The following is a 7,985-nucleotide window of genomic DNA, read 5'->3' as shown; positions in this document are numbered from 1 at the left end:
ACCCCCAGTACTCCTAGAGGGCAGGCGGATGGACACACCTGCCCCAGCTGGAGCAGCCTAGGGGAAACGGCCTACTGCAAAGCTCAAGGCCGTCTCTGCAGCAAGTTGCTTGGGTCTGAAGTTCGTTTGTGGGTCTCACTATCAAATTCTTGTATTGCTTACAAACTTCTCAAATTAGCAAAGTTAATTATACTGATTCGTCATTTCTTTCTTCTTTTTTCTTCAGTATCTGGCTAATCTTTCACCCCCAGGAGTGGACTCTGAAAAGATGGTACTCAACATACTGACCAATGGTAAAAATTTTCATAAAGGTCAATCAAATTACCCTTCCCAAATAAAGTTGTCCATTAGCAGGGAATGGAAAACTTAATTTCATAGCATTATTCATCATGTTTTTTTCTGGGTTTATCTCAAAGAGCCTACCTACTTTGAGGTCACTTTAAGTAACCTCTCATGCATCTAATTTTGATATCAGGCTTGAGCTTTAGCTAAGGCAGTTTCATTCACAATGCTATAAAGTACTCAGACATAAATTCTATTTGGAATTCCCTTTTTCTGGTTGAAAACTCCAAAGACATCTAATTTTTAAAAATTCAGCTATGCCTTTTGGGAAATTTGCCATTATCCTGTGCATAAATTTTGTTAAAGAGCTACATAGATAAATGTACTAGTAATTTTAACATAGTTAAGACACTAGAAAGGCAAATCTTTGATCATTTCCACTTAAATCCTCAGCAATAAAGTTTCAACTCCTTTATTTTATCTGTTCCTTGAAATTTTCTCAAAACTAATTGGCTTCAGGGGCTGAAATGATAGTACAGTGGCAGTGAGTAGAGTATTTGCCTTGCACATGGCCGACCCAGATTCAATTCCAGCATCCCATATGGTCCCCTGAGCACAGCCAGGAGTATTTCTTGAGTGCAAAGCCAGGAGTAACCCCTGTGCATCACCAGGTGTGACCCAAAGCAAAAAAAAATTCTAATTGCTTCAAAACTCAGTGATCACCAGTCTTTATAGTCAAGATTCTGATTAGAGTTGGAAGGTAGAGTTCTCATTCTCACTCTGCTTGCTCTATTCAACTATCTAAAATTACCTTTTCCAAACAGCTACCTTTTTATGAGGATCGTTTAGGTTATTTAGATTTTTTTTGTTTGGGGACCATATCCAGCTGTGCTTAGGGCTTACTCCTGACTTCATGCTCAAGGATCATTTGTGGGAGTGCTTGTAGACCCATGTATGGTGCCTTATTAAACCTGTTTTATTTTTTTTTAAGTACTCATCAGATGTTTTCTGAACTGAGGTAGAGGCAACTTGGAAATGTAAGCCTGTCTTTCCCGCTAATATTAGAGAACAAGTAGTATTTTTGTTTGTTTTTCAGCTGGAGCGATAGCACAGCAGGTAGGGCATTTGCCTTGCATGCAGCCCACCCAGGTTCAATTCCTCCATCCCTCTTGGAGATCTTGGCAAGCTACCAAGAGTATCCTGCCCACATAGCAGAGCTGGCAAGCTACCCGTTGAGTATTAAATATGCCAAAAACAAGTCTCACAATGGAGACGTTACTGGAGCAAATTAATGAACAATGGATAAAAGAATAAAACTGATCACCAATGGTTATTCTATCTCTCTTTCTCTTTCTCACTCATTTGTCTGTACTTCTTTTGGATTATAAGTCACTCAAAGCAGAACTGGATCCAGTAATCTTTTAACTTGGTCAGACTAATAACAGTTCTTATGTAGTATATAACTACTAGCTATATAAAAGTTTCCTCTAAAGAAAACTATGGTGTTTTTGGGCATCAGCCACTGTTACTTTGTGGCCAAATTCCCATGATTCTGTTAAAATAATTTTTATTTTGCACAGAATGAGGGGGTGGTATTATTTCTTTTTTTGCCACACCTGCCTGTTACCATAGCTCATTCTGTGGCAGGGGTTACTTTCAGCAGTGCTGGGAATAGAACCCAGTTTGGCTGTATTCAAGGCAAGTGCCTTACCCATTGTTTCTCTCAGCTCCCTTAGTTAATTCAGGTCATGCTCTTTTTAAATATATACTCTTTGATTTCAGCTAGCATGTGTTGATAATAATTGTTTTTCACCTTCAAAGTTAATTTGTTGTTAATAAAATTAACAATAAAGGCCCAAAGAAAGCAAAATTCACAGGGAGGAGAACTTGTCAGTCAGAAAAATGAAAATGACCTCTCTAATCGCAAAACTAACAAAATAAAAAATTAGCTCACAATGGACAAAATAGAATGCAGAAAATAGTATCTTATTGAAGGGAAAAGGAAAACTGAGTCATTAAGCCAGAGTCACACAAGAAGATTAATGATGAAGTCCAATGTTAGGCGGGTGTAGCTGCCCAATGACAACAATCAATAAGTCACCCTCCTGTGGCTGAGGATGTCCTATCTGCATCTGAAGGCTATATGGAGTTGATTCTGTGACAACATATGGGTGCAAATTAAAATGCCAAGGTTTTCTATTGCTTTCAGACTTGCTTACTAAAATCAGTACAAGTTCACAAGTAAATACTTGCAAGCATACCTCTTTGTCTTAGAAGTTAGTTGTGCCATCTGGGGGCAGATTAGTTTATTTTTAGGTAAAGTAACATTTTCCTTATTTGCAAAATATGGGTGACAATAGTATTCAAGTACAGTTGTTAAAAAGGAAAACAAATTTGTTGTTTTTTACTGTCCAAAAAGCATAGATATTAGTTGTTATTTACTGTCAAATGAGTGGAAAGTTACTAAATTTTCAGCTTTTGCATGTGGGGATGGGGTTTGGGCTTCTACCAACAGTTCTCAGGAGTAAATTTGTTCCTGAAGATCTAACTTGGTTCAGTAGTATGCAATGCAAACACCCTTCTTGCTGTATTATTTCTCTAGCCCCTAAATTTTCATCTTTTATTTTCTATGAAATATCTGTAAGATCTACTGAGACCTGAGATGAAATTACTTTCACTTATCTTTTGTTTTTAAGTGCTTGTAATTTGTAGTCTTTTTAATATTGGAGATGTAAAAAGTAAACATGGAAGATTGAACTGCCATGAAAATAATAAGTTTACTGGCTTATACACCTAGTTTCTAATATCAGTAAGTTAGTAAAATGAGTAATAATAATGACTAAAGAGAATTGGTTTTATCATAATTATGGTGACTTTTGTTCAAGTTCTTGATTCTGTTTTTTTAAATGCCATTTCTTATGATAAGTGTCATTTTGCCAAAATTTTGATTTTCTTTTTTTTTCTCTCTGCAGACAGGCAACTAACATTACCAATGCTGCTTTTGACTTATTCAGTAATAGCATACATAGCATGAAATATGGTAGTGATTGATATATCAGTTTTGTGAATTTAGTTTCAGTAATTTTGTGATAATTTGAGGCTGTGTACTGTATATATGTTGGTGTGTATATTTTTTCTCTCTCTCTCTTTTTTTTTTAGAGATTCTAGGATCAAATCCAGAGCCCTATACATGAACTACAAGGTTCTACCACTGAACTACATCTCCTGCCCCTGAAAGATGATTTATATAGCTAGTTTCAAAGACTTGCTTCTAATTTGGTAGAAGAAGTAAGAATTTTGATGGAGGTCTTTATTGAAACTTCATTAAAAGATAATCAAATATGGGCTGGAGAGATAGTACAGTGAATAAAGTACTTGCTTGTCTTAAATGTGGCCTACCTGGGTTCAAGTACTATTTGATAGATAATTCTGTTTATAACTTTCATTTTACTTATCAGAGTAGCCTTTAGAGGTGCCAGCTTTAAGTAGATGTTAAGAGATCTTTGATACTCCTAGTAATAAGGTTGTTATTTGGATTGGAATTTGGCATTTAGTACAGGGGTGTAAAATACATGAGGCTCGAGAACCCTGGAACCAGCGCCTTTTTGCGTCCCTCCCTTCCTCCATCCCTCCCTCCCTCCCTCCCTCCCTCCCTCCCTCCTTCCCTCCATCCATCCCTCCCTTCTTTCTCTCCTCCCTTCCTTCCTTCCTTCCTTCCTTCCTTCCTTCCTTCCTTCCTTCCTTCCTTCCTTCCTTCCTTCCTTCCTTCCTTCCTTCCTTCCTTCCTTCCTTCCTTCCTTCCTTCCTTCCTTCCTCCCTTCTTCCTTCCTTCTTGTCTTTCTTCCTCCTACACCTTCTGTCACACCCAGGGATGCTCAGGAGTTACTCCTGGCTCTACAATCAGGAATCACTTCTAGTGGTGCTCAGAGACCATATGGGATGCTGGGGATGAAACCCAGACTGGACATGTGCAAGACAAGCACCCTACCTGCTGTACTACTGCTTTGGCCCCAGTAGCTCCACTCTTCGGCTCTCTTGCCATAGTGAGGGCCCTGACAGAACGAAGGCCCGCACACTGCCCCAGATGGCTTCAGTTTTTTAATTTATTTTTTGTGTGTGGTACATGGGATCTTCTCGGCGAGCCTGGCAAGCTATCTAGAGTATCCTGCCTGCATGGAAGAGCCTGGCAAGCTCCTCATGGCCTGTACGATATGCCAACTACAGCTAACAATAACAGTCTCATTCCCCTGACGCTGAAAAGAGCCTCCAGTTGTTGGGATCGATGAGGAAGGAGATGGTGCTAAAATCTCAAATCTTGGGGCTGGAACGAATGGAGATATTACTGGCACCTGCTCAAGTAAATCGATGAACAATGGGATGACAGTGATACAGTGATACAATGAAACAGCTATCTTACTTAAATAAAGCAGTGCTAATTGAGAGACAGAGATAGTGTGAGAGACAGACAGACAGAGAGCTTGGCACAACTCTTACAGACCATGCTATCATGGGGGAAGGTTTGGGATCACATCTAACAGTGCTCAGGGCTTACTCCTGGCTCTATGCTCAGAGATCACTCCTGGAAGTTTGGGGGATCAAGTGTGTTGCCAGAGATTGAACCATTCTCATTAGCATGAAAGATAGTTCCTTCATCCCTATGTGACCTCTCCAGTCCTGCGAATATTTTTAATCTTTGCTTTGATGCCATATCTTGTATTTGCATTCATCCTGTAAAACAAGACTCTAAATCATAGATAATGTTAACCTGTAGCTCATACCATTCTATCTATTTATACAGATTTTAATCCTAAACACAATTAATGATATGCTTCATTAAAGAATTTATATGCAGCATTTAGAAGAAACAAGCATTACTAAATAATATGCTGAAAACAATGCAGTTGAAATAATTATTCATTCATGAATAAATCCCCATGGATTTATCACGCAGTGATAAGGATAGAAAATTTTACAATGATGCACAACTTTTCATTCAAGTCAAAAAGCAATACTCATAGATAATACATGGAAATGGTGTTCTTTTTTTTTATTGAATCACCAAGTTGAAAGTTACAAAGCTTTCAGGCTTAAGTCTCAGTTACATAATGCTTGAACACCCATCCCTCCACCAGTGCATGTATTCCACCAGCAAGAACCACAGTAAACCTCCCACCACCATCCGCGCCCCCCGGTCCCCCACCCCACCTGTGTAGTTGGTAAATTTCACTTTGCTTTTTCCTTACTTTGATTACATACAAACAAACAAACAAATAAACAAAAACTCACTATTATTGTTTGGAGTTTTGCCCCCAGAGTCGGACCTGCTGGAAAAGAAGCATTTGATAATTTGTTTTCCACTGCTGCGAATGAGGAGATAAGAGGTCGTGTGGCCACAGTATAGGCCGTGAGGCTCTAGATTTATGTATTTTAGTATTTTAGTGACTAAGTCCAGAGGGTGTTCTGCCAGAGGTTGCATCTTTGCTAGCTCATGCCTCTATGCTACTTTATATTCCACATATGAGTGCAATTTTTCTGTGTCTGTCTCTTTCTTTCTGACTCATTTCACTCAACATGATACTTTCCATGTTGATCCACTTATATGCAAATTTCATGACTTCATGCTTTCTAACAGCTGCATAGTATTCCATTGTGTAGATGTACCAAAGTTTTTTAGCCAGTCATCTGTTCTTGGGCATTCGGTTTTTTTCCAAATTCTGGCTATTGTAAACTGTGCTGTGATAAACATACAGGTGCAGATGTCATTTTGACTATATTTTTTTGCTTCTCCGGGGTATATTCCCAAGAGTGGTATTACTGGGTCAAATGGAAGCTCAATTTCTAATTTTTTGAGAATCGACCATATTGTTTTCCAGAAGGGCTGAACCAGTCGACATTCCCACCAGCAGTGTAGGAGGGTTCCTTTCTCACCACATCCACGCCAACAGCGGTTGTTTTTGTTCTTTTGGATATGAGCCAGTCTCTGTGGTGTGAGGTGGTATCTCATAGTTGTTTTGATCTGCATCTCCCTAATGATTAGTGATGATGAGCATTTTTTCATGTGCCTTTTAGCCATTCGTATTTCTTCCTTGAGAAAATTTCTGTTCATTTCTTCACCCCATTTTTTTGATGGGGTAGGGTGTTTTCTTTTTGTAGCGGCCAACCAGTGCTTTATATACCCTTGTTATCAATCCTTTATCAGATGGGTATTGGGTGAATATCCTTTCCCATTCTGTAGATTGCCTTTGAATTCTGGTCACTGTGTCTTTTGCTGTGCAGAAGCTTTTTAGTTTAATATAGTTCCATTTGTTTATCTCTGTTTCTACTTGATTACTTAGTTCTGTGTCATCTTTGAAGATACCTTTAGCTTCAATATCGTGAAGGGTTTTGCCGACCTTGTCTTCGATGTACCATATAGATTGTGGTCTGATGCTGAGGTCTTTAATCCATTTTGATCTGACTTTTGTGCATGGTGTTAGGTCGATGTCTAAGCCCATTTTTTTGCATGTGGCTGTCCAGTTATGCCAGCACCATTTGTTGAAGAGGCTTTCCTAGTTCCATTTCACATTTCTTGCCCCCTTATCAAGGATCAGGTGATCATATATTTTGGGTTGTATGTAGGGATATTCCACCCTGTTCCATTGATCAGCGGTTCTGCCTTTGTTCCAGTACCATGCTGTTTTAACTGTTACTGCTTTGTAGTAAAGTTTGAAGTTGTGGAGGGTGATGCTTCCCATCGTCTTTTTCCCAAGAATTTCTTTGGCTATTCGTGGACGTTTATTGTTCCATATGAATTTCAGGAGTGTTTGATCAATTTCTTTGAAGAATTTCATGGGTATCCTTTTAGGGATCGCATTGAATCTGTATAGTGCTTTGGGGAGTATTGCCATTTTGACAATGTTAAGTCTTCCTATCCATGAGCAGGGAATATGTTTCCATTTCCTCGTGTCCTCTTTTATTTCATTGAGTAGTGTTTTGTAGTTTTCCTTGTAGAGATCCTTTACTTCCTTAGTTAGGCTGATTCCTAAGTACTTGATCTTGTGGGGCACAGTTGTGAATGGGATTTTTTTTTAATATCACTTTCCTCTGACTCACTGTTTGCATATAGGAAGGCTATGGATTTTTGGGTATTGATTTTATAGCCTGCAACTTTGCTGTACAAGTCTATTGTTTCTAGGAGTTTCTTGGTAGAGCTTTTAGGATTCTCTAGGTATAGAATCATGTCATCTGCAAATAGTGAGAGCTTGATTTCTTCCTTTCCTATCTGTATACCCTTAATGTCTTTTTCTTGCCTAATTGCTATTGCAAGTACTTCCAGTACTATGTTGAACAGAAGTGGTAAGAGTGGGCATCCTTGTCTTGACCTGATCTTAGAGGGAAGGCCTTTAGTGTTTCTCCATTAAGGATAATGCTTGCCATGGGTTTGTGGTAGATGGCTTCGACTATCTTGAAGAAAGTTCCTTCTAAGCCTATTTTGGTGAGAGTTTTTATCATAAATGGGTGTTGGATCTTGTCAACTGCTTTCTCTGCATCTATTGAAATGATTATATGGTTTTTATTTAACTTTTGTTGATGTGATGGATTATGTTGATTGTTTTCCGAATGTTAAACCATCCTTGCATCCCCAGGATGAATCCTACTTGATCGTGATGTATGATTTTTTTAATGAGTTGTTGGATTCTATTTGCTAGTATTTTGTTGAGAAT

The sequence above is a fragment of the Sorex araneus genome, chromosome X (genome assembly GCF_027595985.1).
Source record: "Sorex araneus isolate mSorAra2 chromosome X, mSorAra2.pri, whole genome shotgun sequence".
Classification (NCBI taxonomy): Eukaryota; Metazoa; Chordata; class Mammalia; order Eulipotyphla; family Soricidae; genus Sorex; species Sorex araneus.
This window is presented reverse-complemented; position numbering follows the sequence as displayed.